This window comes from Talpa occidentalis, unplaced genomic scaffold, assembly GCF_014898055.3.
Source record: "Talpa occidentalis isolate TD23 unplaced genomic scaffold, MPIMG_talOcc4v2.1 talOcc4.16, whole genome shotgun sequence".
In the NCBI taxonomy this organism is placed as follows: Eukaryota; Metazoa; Chordata; class Mammalia; order Eulipotyphla; family Talpidae; genus Talpa; species Talpa occidentalis.
Window position 1 is genome coordinate 48309597 of NW_023601653.1, and position 25742 is coordinate 48335338.

A 25742-nucleotide genomic window follows, 5' to 3' on the forward strand; every position below is an offset into this window, starting at 1 on the left:
ATTCTGATCATAGATGAGTGTGTTAAGGAGATGTGGCATATATAAGCAATATGATACTACTCTGCTATTTTCAAAAGATGAAATCTTGCTTTTTGCATCAGCATGGATACAACTGGAGGGGATTATGCTAATCAAATAAGGCAGAAGGAGAAAAAAAAAATACCAGATAGCACTCATATGTGAAGTATAAAGAAACAAAACAAAGAAAGACAAAACTCATCCAAAACAAACCTTAGAAATCTGACTGTAGAATTGAGGCTACCAGAGGGGAGAGTAGACAGTGTCCAAAAGTGGGTAGGGAAGCAGTGGACTATGGTGAGGTACTATGGGTACTTTAGTGGTTGGTGGGTGTGGTGTGGTATCAAGCACCTGAAAAGGTATGATTTTGTTCCCTTATATCATACACATATTGTAAACAAACATTACTTCAGTAAAAAAAAAAAAATGATGCAACTTAAAGGAAAAGGAATGAACTCCTGATATGTGCTATTACATGGATAACCTCAAAACCATTATGCTAATTGAAAGAGTTCAGGTGCAGATGACCACATATTCTATGATTATATATGCGTGAAGTGTCCAGAAGAGGCAAATCTATAGCAACAGAAATCAGTCATTCATTGCCTGGAACTTGGAGTGGAAATGACATAGATTAGACAGACATGAGGGATCGTTTTGGGGTGATGGAAATGTTCTACCATTAGAATGTGGTAATGTGTGCACATCTTTAGGCTTACTAAAAATAATTGATTCTAAGTTAAACCCCAATAAAAATCTGAAAAAGAAAGCTTTAGAAAAAAAATATCTCTAGAGCCTCCCTGGTGGCACAGGGGTTGAGCGCAGCACTGTGAAGCTGTCCTCAACCTCTGCAGTGCAGGTTCAATCCTAGTCAACCAAGGAGATACCCACATGGCACGGACCTCTCCTGTCTTGTCTGTTGCTCACCTCAGCAGTGTATTTCAGTCAGTCTACCTGTTCTGCTCCCCACTCTCTCTCTGGTGAATTCTCTCACCCTCCCGCACCGCTGGCCTGTACCGCAGTTCTTTTATAAATAAATAATTTTTTAAAAATTAGAAAAAGAAAAAATCTCTAAAGGAAATGGATAATAGTGTCAACAAACATTTAAAAGGGCCAGTTATTTCTAGACAATGTCAGAAAGGAGGTTCTGGTTTTTAAATTTTGACTTTCTCACAGATGTGAAGAGGAAGCAGTTGCAGAGTGCTATGAGGGCTAAGGTTACGTCAAAGAATGTGGCCCAAGTTATGGTTCCACAGATGGAGAACCAGGAGGTAGATGGTTTATGTTTATGTTTGTCCCTGAAATGGGCAAATTGCTGTGTTGGGCTGTAGATTTCAAGGTGCCCGTCTCTGGACTGGATTTGGGAGGGTTTTGTAGACTTTGTCAAGAACAAGGCATAAAACCCTTTCACAAAATTGGTGCCAAAAGTAAAGGAGGTCCCTGCCCCTCCCAAAGCCAAAACCAAAGCAACGTCTGTGAAGGCCAAGGAGGTAGTACTGAAAGTCATCCACAAACACAAGAAAAAGAAGATCCACACTTCATCAACCTTTCTACAGGCTCAAGACACTGCAACTCTGAAGGCAACCCAAAAATCCTCAAAAGAGTTCTCCCAGGAGAAACAAGCTTGTCCACTGTGCCATCACCATGTTCCCGCTGAAAAACTGAGTCAGCCATGAAGAAGACAGAAGACAACAACACATTTGTGTACATTATTGATATCAAGTCCAGCAAGTACCAGATCAAACAGTCTGCGACCAAATTCTATGACAGTAACATGGCCAAGGTCAACCTAATGGAGATCAGAAGGCATACGATCACCCTAATGGAGAAAAGAAGGCATATGTTCAGCTGGCTTCTGACTATGATACTTTGGATGTTTCCAACAAAATTTTGATCATCTAAACTGAGTCCAGATGGCTAATTCTAAATATAATTTTTTTCACCATAAAAAAAGAACAAGGCATAGCCATGTCCCTTGGATTCCTTTAAGTAGGGAATTAGATTAGAAATGAAAAAAAGGAATTAAGGCAGAAACCCAGCTGTAAGAATTAAAGTACAATAGGAGGACTGGACCCAGCTAGTCATCAGGACAGGTGTTCATTATCAGGGTGTTTGAAGGTCTTCTTCAGCTCTGGGGCTGTGGAAAGATATGGCCTGGGCCCAGGAAGATGGTGGGTGCCGATAATAAAAACTAGGCTTCAAGGACTGATTGAACAGTGGTGACCACTTCATGCCCTGCCTCACATCTGGGATGCATTAGAAGTTCTAAATGCCCACTTTTCCTGTCCATAAGTTTAATTTAAAATATATCAGTACTAAACCTTATAATAAGTGTGTGAAGTTCTGACAAAATTCTGATTTTTCCCATAATGACCCCATCAGTGCTTAAGCAAAGTTGTTTTTGGTCACTCTATTTAAAGATTTTAGTTTCCATGGAGCTCCCATATGACCCAGCAGGTCCACTCCTAGGAATCTACTCAAAGGACACAAAAACATTAATTCAAAAGGATACCTGCACCCCTATGTTTATTGCAACACTACTTACAATAGTTAAGATATGGAAACAACCAAAATGCCCAAAAATAGATGCATGGATCAAGAAAATGTGGTATACACACACAATGGAATACTATTCAGCAACCAAAAAAGATAAACTCATGTCATTCACAGCAACATGGATGGACCTGGAAGGGATTATGATCATTGAAATAAGCCAGAAGGAAAAAGAGAAATATCAGATGGTTTCACTTATAGCAGGAATATAGGGGAACCAAATAAGGGACCAGGGGGAAAAATTATAATAAATTAAAAAAAAAAAACAGGCAACTATTAATCAGAAACACTCAGCAGGGGTGGGGAGGGAGAGGGGTCAAAACAGGGGAGGGAATGTGTTCTTGCGCAAGGGATTATGGTGATGGTGCACAGGTGAATTGGTGGTGGAAATTTTGTGGGACTACACCGGAGAGGAGAAAGCATGCATTGTACAAAAAGGAAGAATGATGTAATATATATATATATATATATAAATTTTTTAAAAAAGAAATAAAGCATCATAATTAAAGCTAAAAAAAGGATTTTAGTTTCCTCCCACTCTAAATATCTTATTCCCCAATATATTTCATCACCTTCTAGTACATGTGTTTGCTTATTTTGTTCGTTGTTTTTCTTACATCATTAAAATCTAATCATATGTACTCACTTTGTCCCCACAGCCCAGAATAGAGCCTGGCAAAGTAGTGTTTCATATGCATTTATTAAATGAATGCATGAAATGTAAAATCTTCTCCCCACTTTTTTTCTGCTTTGCTGATGCTCAAAGAATAATTTAGATTATAAGTAACTTTGCATTTCCTTGGGTCACAACAGATCCTGGAAACTGGTGTCAGCAAGCATCTGAGTAGGAGTGGAAGATCTGATGTGTTCTGGCTTATTAGGTCAAAGGAGGCTGCAGAGGCAAGAGCTGAGTCAGACAAGGACTAATGGCAGAGCTTCAGAACTGAGTCTGGTTGGTAGGGGAATATTTACTTGTGAAATGAAGTTACTCCACTCTGATCTTTAAAAAAGAGAACAAGTAAAGCTCATAGATACACAGAAGAGATTCGTGAGTGCCAGAGAAGGGGGAGATGGGTTGTATGAAATAGATGAAGAGGGTAAAAAAGTGAAAACATCCATTTACAAGATAAGTCATGGAGATGTAATGTACAACATAGTAAATTTAATTAATTAGACTATTACATATTTAAAAGTGCTAAGAGAGTATATATAAAGTGATCCTCACTTCATCTTCATTTAGTCTGAGAAGACCTTTCTTTCTCCCTCATATATGAAGGAGAATCTTGCAGAATATAATATTTGTGACTGGCAGTTTTTATCTTTAAGTATTCTATGGGGACTACACCTCAGCGGGGGCGGGGGAGCAAATATTGTTTAAAAATGAACAACGATGCAAAAATAAATAATAAAAAAAAAAGTGTTCTGTTAACTTCATTCCATTCTCTCCTTGCCTGTAGTGTTTCTTCAGAGAAGTCCAATGTTAATTGTATTGAGTTTCCTTTATAGGTTATCTGCTTCCTCCCTTAGTAATCTTCAATATTCTTTCTTTGTCTTGAACTCTTAGAAGTTTCTCTACTAGGGTCTTGGTATAGGTCTCATTTGGTTAGGTACCTAGGTGTTCTTTTAACTTCATAGGCTTGTGTATTTACTTCTTTCTCCAAGTTCAGGAAGCTTTCCTCCATTGTCCCTTTAAATAAGTTTTCTTTTCCTTTCCTCTCCCTCTGCTGAAATAGTCATTACCCTTATATTGCCTTTCCTTGTGGAGTTGGATAATTCTCAAAATGTTTCTTCATTTTCCCTCTACATACCTCTCTTTCTTTTCCGCCTGGATTCTCTTTGAGAATGACTCATCTCAAAAAGACCAGAAACAACAAATGCTCAAGTGGATGTGGAGAAAAGGGAAACCCTCTTACACTGTTAGTGGAACTTTAGATTGGTCCAGCCCCTATTGAAAACAGGATGGAGGTTTCCCAAAAGATTAAAATTGGATCTGCCATTTGACCCAGCAATTTCACTTCTAGGTGTGTTCTCAAAGGGTAAAAAAACACTAATTCAATGGGAAATATGCGGTCCCATGTTCATTGCATCACTATTTATGATAGCCAATCTGTGGAAACAACCTAAGTGTCAAAAAGCAGATGAGTGGATAGAGAAAATGTGGTGTATATACACAATGGAGTACTACACAGCTATCAAAAGATAAAGCTCTTGTAATTTGAGCTGGAGAGGATTATGTTAAGTAAAATAAGTCAGAGGGAAAAAGTCAAATGCCATATATGTGAAATATAGAGAAACCACACAAAGAATCAGATAAATTCAAACTAAGAACTAATCCTAGAAATCTGTAGAACTAAGACTAGCAAAGGGTGAGAAAAAGGATAGAGGTGATAACAAAGTGGAGAGAGAGCACAATGGACCATGGTAGTAGACTATGAGTGTTGATGTGATAGGTATGTTGTGGTAACAACACCTGAGCAGGAAGATCCTGTACTTCTAAAACACAAACAGCAATGTAAACTAATGTTTCATCAAAAAGAATTTTAAAAAGCAATATATTTAAGTAAATAAAAATAAGATGAAAAATCCTCGAGGAAAAAAGATGTTTTCCATTCAAAAAAATACATAAAATTAGCAATTTGAACCATTTCTAAGCTTATAATTCACTGTCATATATTCATGATATAGTGTATAAACATCTCTACATTTCATCTCCACAATGTTTCTCCTCTTGCAAAATTATAACTCTGTACCCTTTAAATAAATAATTCCCTAAAAAAGTGATTAATACAAGAAAAATTATAATTATGTGACAGTTGTTAGACTTACTGTCATCCATTATTTCAAAATATATACAATATTGAATCATTTTATTGCACACCTGAACTAATATATTTCAGTTATAATTCAATTTTAAAAAAAAGGAAATTGACTTAGTGACAGTCTCAAAGTAACCTGAAAGCCCTGGCTGAGTGTTGACTTCCGCTGCATGCTTGCAACATGAACCCCAGGTAGTATCAACCCAAGTTTTTATAGCAGTCCTCACATTTCAGATTTTCTTACAACTCTTTACAGCTTAGCAATGGTTGATTCCTGTTTTCTTTTAGCTAAATTAAAAATTTTGTGAGCCATTTTGAGCTATGGGAGGAAAGATTCATTTGTCGCTGAAAGAAGATGCGCTTTGAATTTCTTTTGGACAGCAAGAATTAAATCACATATTCTCAGCATCAGATGTTTTAACATTTCTGATAGTGCAGAAACATCCATAGTCCATAAATAATAGTTTAATCTTTTCCAAATGTCTAGATAACATTTTTGTTCAAGTCAACTTTTTACTGAAGTGTAGCATGCATTCATAAATGAGCACAAATGGTCAGCATAGAACTTCATGAATTTTCATGGCATGAACATTTGTGTAACAGAGTTTGAATCAAGAAACAAAATAACCAGCTGGCTGGAAGCCCCCAGGAAATTCCTTCTAGTCACCCCTGCCTTCATTACTACCATAATGTTAGCAACATTGCCAGACTTTGAACTTAACATGCATGGAAGGTATACAATATGCATTCTTTTCTACCTGGACCCTTGCTCGACAATGTACTTGTGAAGATAAAGTTGTGGATGAAAGGTTGGTGAAGAAAGAGTAGGTATTCCGTTCTAAATGCTGGTAGACCTGGGCCAGGCAGACAGTGGCCTAGGACCCTGCGGCAGGGCCTCAGGACAGAAACACTAGAAGAATTTCACAATTAGACTTAAGCTAAGCTCCACATTCTACTTCTTCTGAAGTAAATTTCCCACCTCCCCAGACTCCCCTTGTGCCATTTTGAAGGTATATGGATGCACACCTGACAAGACTTCCTAAACAGCTGATTACACATGTATAGAGAAAAAGAGAGTGATCGTAGCTGGGACCAAGCCAAGGCACGTGACCCCGTAATTTTCAACCTTGCAGTCTAGTGGAGCACATGGTGCCACATTCCTTGGGTAATGGGTTGCTTAATGCTTAATAAGATTTTTTTTCCTCCTGAGGATGCTAATAACATCAGTGCATGATGAAAACCCATGAGCCATTTAAAACTGATTATATAGAGAAGAGCAACAATTCCAGGAAGTCACTGATAATCCTGTGACTGCCCTGGACTGTCCGGTGCCGTCCCGCAATGAAGAGCCCTCCCAGACCACAAGCCATTGGATTCCTATAATCTTCCTTTGCCCTCTCCTCTGTGAAATAGTTTCTTTAAAATGCTAACTGCTGTTCTCCCATGGTGGTGCTGCATTAATAAAGGGCTTCCTTTGTGCAAACAATCTCGTGGTTCAGAGCCTGGCTTTTGGAGCACAGTGATAGGACTCTTTAGATCTCTAGAGGGTCAAGGAGAACACTTTAGGTCTTTGCATGAAAAGTGGATTGCTGCTATTTCCTGAACCAGGGGAAGACTTAGGAAAAAACAAGGTTTGGGGGACTATTAATGAAATGTCTCATTTTGGTTAAGTTTGAGATGCTTCTTAAATAAAATCTAGGCATGTCTGGAACTACCTAAGCAGTGAAGGCGGGACTTGCAGATTTAGTAGTCATGAGTGTGTGCATGATTTTTAACCCTATGAGGGGATAATGTGATGTCACTTGATAAGGGACTGAAGTGTGAGGTGAACATCAATGTGGCATCTCAGAATAAAATTGCCCTCCTGTTCTTTCCCTTCTTTCTCCTCCACAACCTGCACTTACCTTACAATGTGAGTCAACATAGTCCCTAGGCTAAGCCGTCCTGTTTGCTTTTGCTTCTTCAGTTCCTCTCCTCCTCCACCTTGTCCACCTTTGGTATCACAAAAGCCCAAATAACTGGGGAAGAGGAAATTTTCATGAGAAAGAGGGAAGATGGGAAGGTAGGAAGAAGGGTCTGTCGGAAAATTCTCCTTAACTATGAAGAGAGAAAGAAAGACTTAGTACACATACCAATCAGCATTAGAATACTGTACTGAGACTTTTTGGCCCATCAGACTTTCATTATGGTTTTCGATATACATGAATTATCCCTGGAATTTTCATGAAAACAGGAAATAGCTCTCTGTTCCAAGAGAATTTCACAATAGTGTATAAATAATTTAACAAAATATATTTGTTGCATCAATTTCCTCCCTAACCAGAAGGGCTAAATCAGTTATCTGTATATTTTTTCCAATACTTAACAATTCAGCTGCAGTAAAGCAAGTTTTTCTTGGTTCTCTGTGTGTGTGTGTGTGTGTTTGTGTGTGTGTCTAACTTAAGGAGTCATAAATAGACTCCTACACTAGATAAGTGATGATATTTGGGGATAGAAAAGGAATCGTTTCAGATTAAACTCCTTCTTCATTGTTTAAGTGTTAATACACATTGCTGATGAGTACTTTTTTTCCACCAGGGAGAGAATGCTGGAATGAGGCCCTGGCAATCTGTGGTGACTAAACTGAAGAACAAACATGAGCCGTCCTTCTCAGATATTTTTGACAATTAATTCACTTAGATCCAACCTCTAACAGATGTAGCTTTTGGGGATAAAATAACTCTTCCTTCATTCCTAGATTCTTCTCCCCATAACTAAACCATAAAGAAAATAAAAGAGAAAATAAACATCATTGCTTTAGGAAGAGATACTAATGGTACAACCCACAGGTTGATGTGCTCCCTGGGAGTCTGCGTCTTTGGGCTTCCAGCTAGTGGCTCGCACCTCCTCTCCCCTCCCTCCTCGTTCCACCTTTTTGTGTTGCCTGGATTTTAATCTGTACACTTTTTCATCTCAATCCTGATGGTTCTTGCTCTTTCTCTTGTACAACTAGTATTTTCACATTTTCTCAGAATAGCACTGTGAAATAAGATCGTGTTAAAAAAAGAAATACTGTGTTCTGCCTAGCAAAGTAACACTGACAAATCAGGTGGCCTAAGCAAGTTGATGCCTGAAATTTCATGGACAGTAAGATCACTTTCTTCCAGAAAGCACACATTTTTAAACTTTGGGGTTCTTTAGAGACTCAAAGACATAGGATATGGATACGATAGATTTTACTCACAGATGGGGACCATACTCCACAGAATGATTGATTTATCGAGCTCTGGAAAAGTCACATGCCCTAAAATATGTCTTCCACTTGCTCTGCCTTAATGAATAAAATTTCCACTCCAGAACAACACTAGCAATGTTTTACACTTGAGTGGTGTTGCAGACCATACTGTTGGAACTATGGTATTAAACTACACATTTACATGCATTTGTCTGGCTTATTACTGCTCGTGACATCTCCTCCTTATGCTGAGCCCAGTGTGGGGTGCCCTGTCTTCCCTGGTTCTATAACAATCTTGTTATGCCCATTTAACAGATGAGGTAACAGAGACTCAGACACAAGTCATCTAAGTCTGGCCTCTTTCATGGACTAGCAGTTCTGACTCCATAGCTGGACTCTACATTTTAGTGACTTCTTGACCAATCCTGTAAAAGCAGATGTGTCCTTGCCAGGACAGCCCTGGCTTGCTCTTCAGAGGCTTTATAAGGAGAGTAGATCCAGAGTAGGTGGGATGGTCTGGGTAGGAAGTAGGCAGGCAGGGAGGGATGAGGATCAGAAGGCTGCCCCTCAGGGGAGGCCAAATCCATGCCCAGGGTAATCATGATGTACCCAGCACCCACAGCAGCACATAGGTGTGGGGAGGAAATAAAAATGGCTCAGTATTCCTGGGAGCTGCTCTGGGTGAACAGTTATCATCCTTTCAAACCAGGTGACAGACACCGCATGGGGTTCCTCACTAGAGTTGGGTAATCCACATCCCTTGAAGCATCTATAGTTTTAGTCTCAAGAATGATTAGAACAGGCAGGTTGTCTTGGTTGGCCCCGGGTCTTCCTGCACTCTTGCTGGGGTGTAACGTCTACCTGTGTGTGGGTATATGAGGGAGGGCAAGTGAGGGACTATGAGAGCCACATGTCAGCAAAAGCCCCCAGGAGAGGTACTGATTACTGCCTTAGTGCTGGCAGTTACCTTTATGTCAGAGACCGCCCACCCCCCCAACCAAGTGTGGGAAGAAATGGTCCCACACCTCCCCTCTGTATTCTTTTCTCTCCCTCAGGACTCCTATGCCCAGGATGTCTGATGGCCTCCCCTGTGAATCAGCTGGCAGGATCTCTGGACTAAGGAAGAGATAGCTTTGAGCTTTGTCCACCCAAAAGTGTATTTTCTTATCCCCTTCTTCTCGGTCCCTCTTTTATTTATTTTTGCACCTTTTCTTTATTATAAGATCTTTTCCTATGTAGGCCATATTTAAGATTCATTGCAAAGAAAGTTTTTCTCACACCAACCACCACTTTTATATACTTTGATATATAATGTATTTGAATTTCAAAAAAGGGATTTCCCACAATTGCTCTACTTCTAGAAGTTTCTCTAACTAGTGGATTTTGTAGTGACTATTACTGTGCTTTGGGTTTGGTTTTATTGCATACATCACATGGGTACATGGCCGGTGGGAGCTGTCCAGACGCTAATAGGGTTGCTGCCCTCTTATTGAGTAATGTGTAGCTTGTAACTGGCCATTTTCCTCTTTCATATATCTAATTTTTTTCTCTGAACTATGAATTCTCTGATGGCCAATAAGGTAAAGGCTTTGCCTTAAGTGTTTTCCAAAGTGATCACATTTAAATGGTTTCTCCCATTTTCTATTTTTTGACTTTGAATAAGGACTGAATTCTTATAAAAAATTTCTCACATTCATGACCCGTATACTGAATAGGTATATATTTTCATAGGCATTTTATGGTGGGATTTTTCCCACATGATTTTCCATACTTACTACATACATATATGAGATTTCTTCATTTTTCCAAATCTTGGTATTTTCTAATAGTTAAGGCTTCAAATTAAAATACTTATAGACATACACCCACGCTCACAGGAGCATTATTCACAGTAGACAAAAGGTGGAAACAGCCCAAATGCTCACTGATGGAGGAGTGGATGATCCTATCCACACAATGGAATATCATTCAACCTTAAAAGGAAGGAAATTCTGACACATGGATGAAATTGGAGGACATCATACTAAGTGAAGTAGTTCAGGATAAAATGCCATTTGAGTCCACTTATGTAAGATATTAGAGTAGTCAAATTCACAGACATGGTGAATGTGTTTGTCAGAGGCTGGGGGGAGGAGAGAATGGGGTTGTTTATTTGCTACAGAGTTTCAGTTTGGGGAGACGTTGACAGCCAAACAACAATGTGAATATACTTAATGTCTTTGACTGTATGTTTAAAAATGGTTAAAATGGTAAATTTCATGTTATGTGTATTTACCACAATTAAAAAGTATGTAAGAACATGTTTTTTATAGAGTCCTTTGGGAATGTGGCCATTTTCTTTAATTTCGTGCTTTATAAGCTTTTTCTCAGGTGGGATTCTCCATTTTGTTTGTTCTCCATTTTGCTGGGAGCAATGCTGGGAAAGGGGCTTTGCCTTCTCTTTCCCCTCCAAGCACCCCTCCCTTCAAAGTCCCTGCCCACAGGACCTGAAGCTTAGAAGCATTCTCAAGCCTCCCTGGTGGTGCAAACGGTTAAGATGCAGCACTGTGAAGCTATCCGCAGCCTCTGCAGCATGAGTTCAATCCCCGGCCAGGGAGCTACCCACATGTACAGCAGACCTTGCCCGCTGCTCCACTCAACAGTATATTTCAGTACATCTGTTGTTCTGGTCCCCACTCTGTCTCTGGCGAATCCTCTCACCCCTCACACCTCTGGCCTGTACCCCAGTTCTTGTATGTATAAATAAATAAAATCTTAAAAAAAAAAAAAAAAGGAGTATTTTCAAGCAGATGACTCCTTCTTGGTCTTGGTGCTGTCATCCGACACGGTGAACAGAAAACACTAATGACGTCAAGACAGTTAGTGCCAGGAACTCTCTTTTCTTAGCTCTTTCTGTGAACAGGACCCAGTGTTCTTGGCACTTTAAAAGTGAAAGCTTCTTTGAAAAATTGGCAATGCCAGTGGAGTGAGACCCAGGTCTTGCAATTTTTCACTGTCTCCTCTCTGGAGAGTTCCTTCTGGATAGGATTCAGATACAACTTCTCCTCTCACATCCTCAAACGTTCAGCACTTTCATTGTGCGGTAGCGAGATCTGTAGCCTGACTGGAAAGAACACCGTCATTACTGTGAATCCCCTATTTTTCCAGAAGTCACTTGACTCCTGAAATAACATTTGGGCACTGATGAATGAGGAAGTTAGAAAATGGGTACAAGTAATTAGCTAGAATTAGGGGGACCCCAAGATGAAATGTCCTAGGCCATTTATCAAAAAGAATGAGGAATAATCGGTTTGGGGTCAGGGTGCCCCTAGCCCAGTAAAAATAATCAGAACACAGTGCTAAAGCAGAGGAACCAAGCTCCTTCGGGGAGAGCAGCCAAGTAAGCTGGGAGACTCAGTGGCCTCAGTAACCTAGCGACCCCAGGGGTTCTAACCAACCAGCAAGAAACACAACACCAAGGCACCCTGCAGCCTAGTCCTCACTCCTTGCTCCCTATACTCATATAAACACCTTCTTGCCCCCTCGGTGGCAACACACTCAGGACCCCTCTCTGCTAGGGAGCTATCCTGTCCTCTTTGTCAATAAATCTCTTGCTTTTCTAACTAAATCTGGTGTCGAGTTGAATTCTTTCCTCACCAAGAGCCCTTTGGGGTCCTGAAACCCCCAGGACTGATTCAATGAGACTGGGGTGATCATAGGTGCCCTGGAAGGCTTGTCTTTCAGAAGTGATCACGTCCTAACCAGGGCATTTCAGACTAGAACCAGCAGATGGGGTTGTATTTCTGCTGGTAGCAGCAGTGCCGACTTTACCAGTCCCACCTGCGTGTGCCCTGCTCCAAGTCACAGGTGGGAAGCTGAGGAAGAGCCCCTGAGGAGACCTTGGAGATGTAAGCTCACAGTTTTGGGCTCAAGACCATGCCTTACGGAATTGCTGGGAAGATAAAGTGAGCTATTTCAGGAAGAAGGAAAAAATGCTACTAATCTATAGCGTTAAATTTTGCAGGTGTGTTTGTACAGATTGTATGCTTTTTGCTATGCTGACCACATTCCATTTGAATAATTTTATCACTATTACCTGGTGCACATTCTGGTGATGAAATTTTTGGGGAAATGTAAGCAGGCATGGCTGAAGACGGAAAATAGGATGGGGAAACTAGTGTACAGTGTGACCTTTGGGTAAACTTAATTCAGATAATTTTATAAAGAATTTTGGTAACTTCTTAGGATAACATTAAAATGCCATAAAAGACTGTATAATTGTCCATCTCACTGGTTCCAGGAGCCAGGAAACTAGTTGGGGAAAAGGGTCTCACAAAGGTCCAGGCAGGCTTTTCTGGTTTTCTCCCTGGAGAAGATTAACAATATGTTTGGTTGGCCACAGGTTTGGCAATAAACCTTGTTCATCAACAGAACAAAGAACAAGCTAAGAAGGGGAGTCAGTGACAAACCTGTGTTAGTCTCCTGCTGTTGCTCTAATACATTACAACATTTAGTGACTTAACACACAAATTTATGCTCTTACAGCTTTGGAGGTCAGAAATCGGGAGTACTTTTCCTGAGGCTAATTTCAAGCATCATCAAGGCTGCTTTCTTCTGGAGGCTCTGACGGGGGCGCTCTGTTTCTTTTCTTGTTTCATTTTCTAGCAGCAGTCTACATTCCTTGGTTTGTGGCCCCTTCCTCCACCTTCACAGTACTTCACTTGAATCTCACCTTCTGTCATAACATGGACTTTTCCTTTGATTATGACCCTCTTCCTCCCTTTTCACAAGGACCATTGCGATGATATTTGCCCATCCAGATAATCCACCCCCACCTCATCTCAATGTCCTTAATGTAATCAAACCTGTAAACTGTGACTTTTGCTACATAGGACACAGGTTCTGGGGATTAGAACCTACTACACAGATCCCCTTAATCAATAGCACAAAAGCAAGAGAAAGAACTTGGTATTAAGAATAGAATGGAGGGCATCCCGATGGCATAAGGGATTGAGATGCAAACTGTGGAGCTGTCCACAGCCTCTGCAGCATGAGTTCAATTCGTGGCCAGCCAGGGAGCTACCCACATGGCGCAGCAGACCTCTCCTTTCTCGTCCAACTGCTCCCCTCAGCAGTGTACTTCCTTCAATTTGCCAGTTCTGTTCCCTGCTCTGTCTCTGGTGAATCCTCTCACCTCCCCACACCTCTGGCCTGTACCCCTGCTCTTGTATGCATAAATAATAAATAAATAAATCTTTTTTTAAAAAAAAAAAAGAACAGAATGGAGCTTGCAAGACATAATAAAACATTAAATGGTTTGAGATCAAGTCACGCATTTCAATTTCCCAGTAACCAATTTTTCAAACTTTAAAATTTTATTAATATTCAAAAAGCTTGCCTTGAACGTCATTTTTCAGCACTTAGTATTCTTTGCTAATTCCTCAAATGGTGTTATCAGCCTTAATTTTGAACTTCTACTAATTAAAACTTTATGTTACATTAAATCAAATTATAGTAGTAAAATGATAAAGGCTTAAGATAAAGCATTGAAGTTTTAGCTGGAAACTTTCAGGAAGAAATGGTAGATGAGGTTACATTAAAATTTAATTTTCAAAAGCACTTGAAGAAAATTAGAAGTAGTCCATTCAAAATTTCTGACCAAAACCTGTTTGGAAAAAATAAACCAAAGGAAAGGAAGTGAGAATGTCCAGAAGATTGTGTTATAATGATTTTTATGCCCAATGCCTCAAGTTTGCTATTTGTTGATTGTAAATATAACATTGACATGAAAGAATTTTGTTTTAAAGATTTTTTTTAATTCTAAAATGCTACAGAGATTGGCAAATTGAGAAATGGAAGCTAGGGAAAAACCACATCATATAGTAAATCTGAATTTAGGAGTCAGGTTGATAAAGTACTTTGAGAACTTGGCAGAACAATCGTAAATATGCTGGCAAAACCAAAAAGAAAGAAATCAGTATGAACTGAAAAATTCTTGTGGGAAGCAAACACAGACATTTTCTTTATGGAGAGATTTCTTAATTTTTAATACAGTTTGAAAACATTTAAAAGATGTCTTTAAATCCTACTATATAGAGAGAATGAAACCTTGTTGATGAAAAACCATAGAAACCCTTTCAATCTACTAAGCTGTCCCATTGGAGACAAATTACTGCAAGTCACAAATAATTAAGAGAAACAAGTTAATTTTGTGAAATCATGATTTGACAAAATTGTATTTTGGGCAAATAGAACTTTCAGTTATTTGAGTTTCAATTGCCTGGCCTCCTTCTCTTGGGGGCTGAGTTTCCTGGGGGCCCAGGGCTGCTAGAGGGAGCAGGACTTGGGGGAAAGCTGGACTTACGGGGGGAGTGCTAGGCTGCTCAGTGAAGCTGGGGGAGTGGCAGGATTGCTCCCCTTTCCTCACTTCCCTGGTCATGGTGAAAATGAGTTGGCTGGGGTCTTTCCCATGGCAGAGATCCAATCCTTTCTTACTAGTAAACCTCTCCCTCCTTAGTACCTTGCAGGTCCCAGCTTTGCTTCTAGCACATCTCTAACACTTCATTGCCCTCATGATTTATATGTTTGAGAACTTAAGGCTCTCAGACCATGGCAACGCTTTACCCAACTTCTACTCTCCAGTTCCAAACCTGTTGCCTGATACACAGTAAATGCTTAAAGAGTGACTGTTGAATGAATGGGTAGATGTGGAGAAAACTTTATTTTAATGAATATGTTACTCCTGAGCTAACTTCTTCCTTCTGGGTTCCATATTCCTTGCTTTCTTCTGTTGTGGAATATCATCCCTGTTTCCTTGTCCACCTCATCCTCACCCCAGCAGGGAAGCCTTTTCCTTATCTGAGCATCCCCATGGCCACAGTTGTGAGCCCTCAACAGATGTTGTCTTGTTAATTATTGAATGATCTGACATGAGTTCCCTAGATCAGAAGGACATTCTCTGTATATCCAACATGCTATTACAAACTCCATTTTAATGTAAAGATATTTAAAAGGGACTTCTTCTATTCATCTTAGCTTATTATTTATTATCTTTTGGCTGATTAGCAACCAATTGATCAACAGTTTCTTCAGAAACTACTTTGGTGCCATGGTTATGAACAATATTAATACAATAGTTGTGAACAAAACACTCATATGTATTATACTTCAGCAGTTTCTTCCATTTTTATTTTCTTTCTAAAGATAATGTGACTGGAAAAACTCATCCTGTGTTTTCCACTCCTGCTGTCTTTCGCACTGCTTTGTGATTGTTGAAATAAACATTTAAAAGTTCCAATTAATTAATTAGTTCATTTATAAATATTTAGAAATAATTCATTATCATTTCATGTTACCTCATTGATCTTTTCACAGAAACATTGTTATTTAACTTTAAAAATGTTCTTTTCTCTCTTTGCACTTTTCATTTAATATTTGAAAACCCTGTATTAGTTCTTGTCGTGATGAAGGGAGCATGACATTGTCATCATAGAATCTTAAAGAGCTGCTGATGTAAAACCTGTCACATTTGGATAAATCAAGTGATGACTTCAGATCTATAAATATTTTCTGATGATTTTCCCAAAGGTCTCTTTCCATAAATCCTCCTTTATGCTCCTATAGAGGATTATGGGTAGTTCCACTTCATGCACAGCTGTTGCTAGTTATTTGCCTCCCTCTTCACCAGGCTGCAAAAATCTTAACGTATTTGCATCTCCAGTGCAAAGAGTACTGAAAGTGCTTCAATCAATGCCACTCCCATGACAGAATGAATTCATTTTCATCTCTTTCTTAAATAAAAATACCAACAGCTTATGTTTAGTGGCTATATTCTATTGGCCAGGTGTTAAACTAACCTCACTGCATGCATTATTTCATTTAATCATCAAGGTAGTTCTATTTATAGTGTAGATACTCTTACCAGTTAGGAGACTATCAGAGATTTAGAGAAGTTAATTAGTTTTCCCAAGTTTACACAGCAATAATGACAGAATTGGATAAGAACCCACATCTCACAGGCCCAGAAACTCATATTTTAACATCATACTCTACTGTAATTACTGATGAAATGCAATTCAGTTCATCACAAATCAAAACTGTTTAAAAAGATGTCCTGGGGCCTCCCTGGTGGTGCAGGAGTGAAAGACATAGTGCTATCAAGCTATCAAGCTAACAAGTTATCACCAGCCACTACAGCAGGAGTTCGATTCCTGGCAGGCCAGGGAGCTGACCCACATGGCGCAGCAGACCTCTCTTGCCTCACCCACTGCTCCCCTCAGCAGTGTATTTCAGTAGATCTGCCTGTTCTGCTCACCTCTTTGTCTCTGGTGAATCCTTTCACCCCTTGCACTTTAGGCCTATACCCTAGTTCTTGTATGCATAAATAAATAAATCTTTAAAACAAAACAACAAACAAACAAAAAGATATCCCTTACTATTCTACTAGCATTATTTTTATACAGGACACAGATGGTTAAATCCCATGAAATAATACATGGCAAGTGGCTTCAAATATGCAAGTCAGTTGAAGGGTGGAAACACATAAAAAACCCGAGACAAAAGAAAATAGATGACAAAATAAAGTGTTCTGTTTATTTGGGAGTAGATGTGGAATGAAAGTGACATGTTTAATCATTGTGATGCTTCTTCTATGTATCCATCACTGCATGGTTAGTGATTATATCTTGATGATAAATGACAATTCCCATCTTTTTTCTTAGCAAATGTTATTCCAAAGATTCACCAAACAAGAACAGAAAGAGGAAAAGAAGGTAGAGAAGTTAAGCAACCTCTGCATTATTGATATTTTATTTAGGTTGTGTTATGAGTGGGCTTGTGTTCCCCCAAATATTTTGAAGTCCTAACCCCAGCATCTCATACCACGGATGTCTTTGGAGATAGGGTTATGACAGGGGTAATTAAGTAAAAATGAGTTTATTAGGGAAGCCTCCTCCTATTCAATCTGACTGGCAGCCTTATAAAAAGGGAAATTTGTGGTTTTTTTTTTGTTTTCTTAGATCACTGTTCATTTTTGTACAATTTGATTTCTCCCCTCAGGTGTCATCCCCATAAATCTACCATCACCACATCACCCGTGAACTTTCACCATAGTCCTTAAAAGGGAAATTTGGACAGAGACACACAAAGGGAAGATGACATGAAGAGAGAGAAAGACAGTCATCTGCAAGCCGAGGGGAGATGCCTAGACAGCGCCTTCCTTCAGTCCTCAGAAGGAACCAACACTGATAATACCTAGTCTCAGATTTCTAGTTTCCAGACAGTGAGAAAATAAATTTCTATCATTTGAACCCAGTCTGTAGAACTTTGTCACCTCAACTGTAGCAAACTAATACAGGGTAGGTAACTTTGCTGTGAGGACTCTCCTGTATATTGTAGGGTGTAGAGCAATGCTCCCACCTCTACCGCTAGATGCAGTAGCGCCTCTTTTCTGTAGTTGTGACAACACAGAATGTCTTCAAACATTGTCAAAAATCCCAGAGGGGTAACCAGTCTTGATCTCCGGTGATCTTGAAGCAGATCTCAAACATCAGAAGCATGTCCACTGCCAATTTCACAGCACTTCCCAGACCCTGGTGTCTTCACAAGCAGAGTAATGCACTTAATTTGGAACATTTAACTTCATCTGAACAGCAAGCACTCACAAGTCATGCCGGGGGGGGGGGAGTCATGGGGGCAGGGAATTCTAATCAGCCAGGAATCTAGATAAGATTTCCGTCACACTAAAGGAAAACTTGTGGGATTTGAGACAGTTCAGGGACTGGGACAAGGACAGGAAAGGACTCAAGGACAAAACTTGGCTGTTCCCACAGATGGGTCATCAAAAAGTTGAGAGAATCTGATGAGTGAAGGGCCAGACACCTGCTGGCAGACATGGTAGACACCTGCCATGAGTTTCCTTTGACCCATTGTTTTGATCACTGATTTTCCCCAGTTTGGGCAGGCCTGCGCTATCCCTGCACAGCTTTTCAAGTTGGATTCTATAGATGAAAAGTTGCAGACCTTAAGACCAAACCAGTTCAAACCAGAAATGCGGGCATACAGCCTCCATGCGACCATCTTGGAGGTGGTCGCAGGTCCTGCACGACGCTGAGATGCAGTTGGCTGTTGCTCACAATTAGCAACAATAAATGGACCACACTTGTGGGATAAATGGACTTTAGCCAAGTCTACCATCCTTGCTTCTCAGCCAATAAAATGTAATGCCTTTGTTCCCAAATCCTAGCCCTAAAATTTACATGGTACCTTGGAGAGACTTGTATGCCCAGGGAGGTATTCCTGGAGCTCTTTCCTTCTGCTGCTGCTAATCAATAAATGCTGGCTTCTTGCCTGCCCTCACCATTGTCCACGGAATCCACTCTTTAATCTTGACCAGAGAATCTCAAGAGCCCTTATCCGACTTGGAAGCGGTACCCCTTGGTCTATCACCCCAATTTCTGATGGATGGAGGAGTTGCACATGGGTTGTGTGGGAGGTTGGGATCAAACTGAGGGGTCCAGGACCTGTCTCTTGTCCAATGACAATTTCATTTTACTCAGATCTGAACACTTCATCTAAAGACACAGGGATTTGTAGATGACACCCCTTTATAAAGTGTTACTCTTGACATTCTACAGAAGGAAAATGATGCTTCTATCCTATAGGAGAACACAAACAAGTCAGTTTTCGTGTAAAAAGCTGTGGGAGAGAAACCTGAGGAGACAGTGGAGAAGCAGGCATTTTAATAAGCTAGCACAAAGGCTTTGATTATGTTACTATTTATTTACATGTGGGTAGTTAGATGTAATGAATGGAGCAAAACATAAACAAACAGAAGCAGGCATATTTGTGATGTGCCTAAATCCTTTCACATCCTTTAATTCCAGAGGGATTCTAAAAGGTCACATCTTCAGAGCTGCCATAATTATATTTTTCTCACAGCATGAACTCTTTCTAATGACAGTGCTGCAGCCCACATTCAGGTGATGAATCTTTTCCAGCAGGTCAATGCATCATTTTAAACAATAGAAAACTGGTTCTCTTGTTGCTAATAGTTAAAGCATGTTGACAAAGTACAGATTATAAATCTGTCAGTGATCCTTTAAAGTGGATCTTTAACACCTAACAAATTTAATTGATTCCAAGATTTTCTTGACAATGCTAGTTTATAATCAATTAGACCTTAGATGTTCCTTTTCCTCATATTTAAGTATCTGCTTCTTTCTGTTCTCATGAACACATTGCCCACACTAGCAATTTTATGCCTATGTGCTTTATGATGAGTTAGAACTTGTAGTAATTAAAGAGATTGAGTCATTCCAATCCCCCCATCTCATTTACTCAGGAGCTATCAAATGTGACCTTGGAGACAACCCAGATTATCACCCCATCATTTCTCCACTTGGTGGAGTATCAAGGTCATAGGAATAAGAAACAGAAAACATGATTTGGTATTGACTCTTTTGTAACCTGGCTGTGTTTCTGCTTTCCTATTTATTCATCTCTGAAATAAATGCACTATCCCTTTCTGTCTTATAGGATTGTGAAAATTAGATAGGACAATACATATGAAAGTGGTTTGTAAACTGTTGAGGGTTCAATATAGAAATTATTATTATTGTTATGCCCCAGTGAAGAGAGGTCAAAGGCTTATGAAAGTTCAAAATTACTGACCCAAGTCTCTTAGGAGTTAATTGAGTTCTAGAAAGAGACAGGGTACCTTCAAGACATATCTCTTTTTGCCCACTATGATTGGATTTAGTCTCATGAAGTAGAAATTTATAATATTATACTGCTGGAAGAGTTGCTTGCCAATGATTTTTTATTTACGGTTAGAAATTATAAATAAAATGCATTGCTTGGAAATAATTTGATATTTGTTATTCCGGTTGAAATGGCTTTAATTCATAATATGAAGCAAAACATGCCTGAGTTCTCAGACAGAGGTCCTATAGGCAGATCACTTGCCTATAGGAGTTTTTTCCAGGAGATGTTTTGCAGGCTGAGAAAAGAAAAAAGAGACTTGCAGCGAAACCAAACAATCAAACCCAAGACAAGCGACAGCAGGGGAGGGCTGGGCTTGAGGACTCAGAGGGCTGGTGAAGATGGATGCTCACATGGTAACAGTTGTAGACCTCAGTCCTTCTCATCTCCCAAGGCCTCACTAGTCCTACTCAGCAATTCCAGTGTGGGCTGGCCCATCCTACCCACTCCCCTCCTGCTGTGTGGGGAACACGACTGCTATCGGCCCCTTGTTGCTTCCCAAGCTCTCCCCTTGGGACGTGTGCAAGACAAGTTTTCTTATCTCCATTTTACAACAAAAGAGATAGAATCTCAACAGATTAAGACAGAGAAAATATAGTCATGGAGAGATATTTGCACAGTCATGTTAATAGAGGCATTATTCACAGTAGCCAAAAGGTGACAGCAGCCCAACTGTCCAGGGACTGATTGATGGATGGATAGCAAACCATTGCAAGTCTTGTGATGGAATATTAGTGAGCCATGAAAAGGAAGGGGATTCTGTAACACTTTCTACAACATGAATAAGTCTAAAAAGACACTATACTCAGCTAAATAAACCAGTCAAAGAAGGACAAATGCTGTGTGATTCCACTTATTTGAGGCATCTATATTAGTCAGATTCATAAAAAAGAAAGTGGAATAGTGGTTGCCAAGGACTTGGGGAAGAGGAAGTGAGGAGTTATAATTTCATGGGTATAGAGTTTCAGTTTTGCAAACTGAAAAAGTTCTGGAGATTGGTTGCGCAATGTGAATACTTAACATTACTGAACTGTATGCTTAAAAATGATAAAGATGGTAAATTTAGTGTTATTTGTAATTTACCATAATTAAAAATAAAAATTAAAAGAAAGTTAGACACTAATGTACCACAGGGAAGTAAAAAAGAAAAGAGGGAGGGGGAGAACAGGGACCCCCACCTTCTCCACTTCCTTTTCATTTACAAAATAGGGTTCAGCATCTGGTGACCTCTAGAATAAACCTTTCTAAGGGTTGCAATTATGGGGTAATTCTTCTCTTTGTATGAGAAGAATTCTCTTTCCACATTTTCTTAAGTTGTGTAATTGTATAATTGTATAATTGTAATGGATTGCCCTTGCAAGTGGAGGGGAAAAGAGCTGAATCTCTACCAAAAAAAAAACAGTACACAAACCTTTGAAACCCGTGGGCTAACTGTAGAATAACAATACTGTGCAAGTCCTAGGTCAGCTGCTGTTGTCTGTGAGTCACTAGCCAACCCCAGGAGGAATCTGGCCCTGTCACCTGATTGCTCTAGCAATTTGGCCCTGTCACCTGATTGCTCTAGCAACTTGGGGTAAATGACTTTCCCAAAATGGTAAATGACTTCCCCCAACCTCCAAACCAGTTGTCAATAAGCCAGGCCTACAAATCAAGTCTCTTGAACTATGCTCCAGGAACGTTTGCCCAACATCACCATTGCTCTGAGATGTTTACATGCTGCTCAGTTTCACTTGCTCCAGGGTTCCCGGCCTCAGCAGCGTAGATATTCTGGGCCAGATTATTCCTTCTGAAAGGATCTGGACTGTGCTTTGTGACAACTCACCAGGCCTTTCTTCATTCTCTTCATTCATCAGTTGTACCCAGACATTGTCAGATGTCCCCTGGGGGGAGGAGGTACGCTCATTCCTGACAGCACTGATTTATTCTTGGTGAAAATTCATATCATCAGTAGATGATTCTTTTTGACCTTTGTCTTGCCTATTCATAGTTTACAAGGTCTGTTTGTTTTATGTTTTTAAAAAAATCTGCTGAGATAGCTCTAGTCTGTTCTTTGACCTTTACTGGAGCTCAGTCTCATTCATACTGTGTTGCTGCTAAAAGAAACCTCTGTGGTCAGAGTAAGAGGCTGCAGGGTGGTTTGGAAGGTTTCACTGACCTCAACCCCAGACTTGCCCTTAACCAAACTTCCCTGGGGTTCACCTGCTTCCCTAAAACCTGTGCCCTTGTCCATATTCCTTCCTGTCATCCAGCAGGCTTTACCCACATCTGTCTCCCCACTGGCAGCCAAGTCCCCCATGGACTTGAGGTCAGGATTGGAAAGGGAACCCCCGAGGGAACCTCACTGGAGAATGGGCGTCAGCACTGAGCCTGCACCTGAAACCTGGTTTTCAAACTGAAACTCTGGTTTTCAGTTTCCTCATCTTGAAGGTGATGTAAATTCCTTGTAATTCACTTTGTAAGGTCGTTGTGAGAACAACAGGAGAAAATCTATGCAGTGTTTGATGCCACATCGGGTCATGTTGCCCCTATTGTCATCATGTGGGATGGAATCCAGGAAGCATGTCATTCTGCCACAAAGAGACTAGATTTCCCATTCTTGGAAGCCTCGAGTGGGTAAAGTGGAGGTGATAACTCTTACAGGTGATAAGAAGGTTGCCTAAAAAACTCAGTGAGGCCAAAATTCTCAGCATAAGAATGAAGAGTTCTGAGACTAGCAGAGATGAAGCCTAACAGCTCTGGTGAACCCTTCGAGAGAGTGCAGTTCTAATTCATAACCTTCTGGCTTCAACATCTGTGAACCGAGTGGCACCCAGGAAGCCCTTCGCCCATGAAGTAGCACTGCAATTATTTCAGAGTGTCGCTAGTGATGATAAGGATAGAATGAGGATGAGGATGAGGATGAAATGAGAATGGTAATGATAGGCTCCATCAGCTGTTATTTTAAGGGTTTCATAAATACTACCTTTTGAATTTTGATAAGAGTATCTATATAATATCTCTCCCAATTTATAAGACACAGGGTCAAAGCCCAGAGGGTTTAAATACTGGGCCTCAATCTTCTAACAGACCCAATGGAGTGGACAAGAGAGGTAGCTGCCCTCTCTCACAGGACCTTGACCTTCTCTGGAAGTTGCCAATGTGCTGGGGGGTCTTCTTCCTCCCTCATTCTGTTTTTTGGACTCATACTTCTATTCTTTAAAACTGTATTTGTTTATATTGCTAAAATATAAAAAAAAATTCACCTTTACTTTCTGGCAGAAGTAGTACATTGATCAGCCTGTCTTCATTGTTTTCAGTAATCTCAAGGAAAGCAAAAATCATTTGAGGAAGGCACCATGGAACTCGGCACTTAAACAGGTGCTATTTCTCACCAGCTTTGTCACCTGATGTCAAGTAGTTTCCTTGTCTCCATCTTTGTTTCCTCATGTGAATGTGGGAATAAATGATTTCTCCAAAGGGTGTGGCATGGATGCAAAGAAACTGAAAGTTCTAAAAGTTCTTTGTAAAGAGTAAATTGTCATAAGAAAACAAGGAGACATTGTTCTTAGGGGAAAAAAGCTTTGATTTTTATTTTCTTATCAACAATTCAATGCAAATTTACAACATTTTTATTTGTATGCATGGTAAAAAAGAGATAATAAAAGGACAACAACAGATATGTCTAGTCAGAAATCCCCAGACTTGGGCCTCCCCCGGTGGCGCAGCAGTTGAGCGCTGGGTTGCGAAGCTGCCCGCAGCCCCTGCAGTGCTGGTTCAATCCCCGGCCTCCAGGCGAGGGTCCCACATGGCTCACAGACCTCTCCTGTCGCAACCACTGCTCCCCTCAGCAGAGTACTTCGTCAGTCTGCCTGTTCTGCTGCCCGCTCTGGCTCTGGTGAATTCTCTCACCCTCCTGCACTTCTGACTGTACCCAGTGCTTGTATAAATAAATAAATAAATAAATCTTTTTTTTTAAAAAAAGAAAGAAATCACCAAACTGACAGTGAATTGGATAGTCAGTTAAAGCATATAAAAGCAGGAAACAGCAAAAATGGGAAATTTCTATTTTATTAAAGTAAAGCATAAATAGATTTTCATTTGGCAACATTTTGAAAGGAAAAATCCTCTTCTTCAAGTATGTGATGGTTGATTGAAGTTCTGTACAGAAATGTCAAAAGTAAAAGTTAACTCTGTGTCTATGGTTTCTAGTCCTGACATCTTCAGAGCAGAGGGAGATTGAAAAGACAGGAAGCTACATGTATTCAGAATTCTTCTAGAGTAAACAATATTTCCCAATTATTTTACAGGTCTTATCACAACACACTGTAAGATTTTTTTAAAGCTACTATCCTTTTCCTATTTATTAAAGTATTCAGTTTGGAGTTTATACAAAAACCTTTTCCCTCACTCATATTTCATTGGTTTATGGAATTACCAAAAGAAGTGCAACTGGCAAAACTGGTTTGTAGACAGAGCATATCTGCCTCTGGGTAAGCCCAGGCTGTGGAAGCAGAAGACTGCCAGTGAGCTTGACACAGCATCCTGGACACAGGATGTGTGTGTGCTTGAGCATTGGTCAATGTACTATAAAAACAGGAAAAAAAAAGTTGTGTTCATGAGGATGCTTTTGCCATAACAGAAACCCTGACTCAAGCTGAATTTATTTATTTATTTATTTATTTTATAGAGGCATGTTTTATTTATTATTTATTTATTTGTTTGTTTGTTTTTTTGTTTATACATGCACTGGGTACAGTCAGAAGCACAGGAGGGTGAGAGAACTCACCAGAGCCAGAGCGGGGAGCACAGCAGGCAGAAGGACCGAAGTACACTGCTGAGGGGAGCACCGGGCGGCAGGAGAGGTCTGCGCGCCGTGTGGGACCCTCCGTTGGTGGCCGGGGAGCAGCCGGGGATCGAACCAGCACGTAGAGGCTGCGGGCAGCTTTGCAACCCAGCGCTCAACCGCTGTGCCACCTGGGAAGGCCCTCAAGCTGAATTTAAAAATGTGGGACTTATCTCAAATAACAGGAAATTCAGAAATCAGATAAGCTTCCGGGTGGTTAATTCAGGGATTTGACAATGTCATTGGCACCCCCAATTATTTCCATCTCTCTACCTTGCTATCTATAGCATAACAATTGGAGCTCCCCAAAAAAATGAGGTCTTTCCCTCCCATCTAATTGGTCCTCTTTGGGTCCCAGGCTTATGTTTATGCCTCAGTAACTAACTATCATCAGAGCACAGTGTGTGCTAACTGTTTTGGGTATGGAAACAACCTAAATGGCCAAAAACAGATGAGGGGATCAAGAAGATGTGGTATATATACACAATAGAATATTACTCAGCAATCAAAAAGATAAATTTATGCCACTCATAGCATCATGGGTGGAGCTGAAAGGGATTATGCTCAGTGAAATAAGTCA